Genomic DNA, 371 nt, shown 5'->3' with positions numbered 1-371 from the left:
CGACCGACGATATACACAAAGCAATACGTTTTCAAAACGTTGCTAGACAAAAAATATACAAAATACGTCCCTACAGTAAAGCTCGAGCTTGCAAATGCAAATGTCGACGATTATAGAATAATATTATTTTTTAATTCGTCTCGGAGCGCACGATACAAGCTTGGGTGAAATTAATTTTGCGCAGGTAGCAGCAGTAGCAGCAGCCAGAGCAACCCGGTCGATTAATGCAATGAAAACAAGACGCCAATGGGCGAAGAACGAACGGCTAATTTGGCGGGCTGAAAAGAGGCACGAGACATAATTGCGTATAGTTTCGACGCAGTCCCGCAGCTCATGGTGTTGTTGGACGGCTCGCGCTAGGCGATGTCTGA

This window comes from Trichogramma pretiosum, unplaced genomic scaffold (assembly GCF_000599845.2).
Source record: "Trichogramma pretiosum strain Unisexual culture from Peru unplaced genomic scaffold, Tpre_2.0 scaffold69, whole genome shotgun sequence".
Classification (NCBI taxonomy): domain Eukaryota; kingdom Metazoa; phylum Arthropoda; class Insecta; order Hymenoptera; family Trichogrammatidae; genus Trichogramma; species Trichogramma pretiosum.
This window is presented reverse-complemented; position numbering follows the sequence as displayed.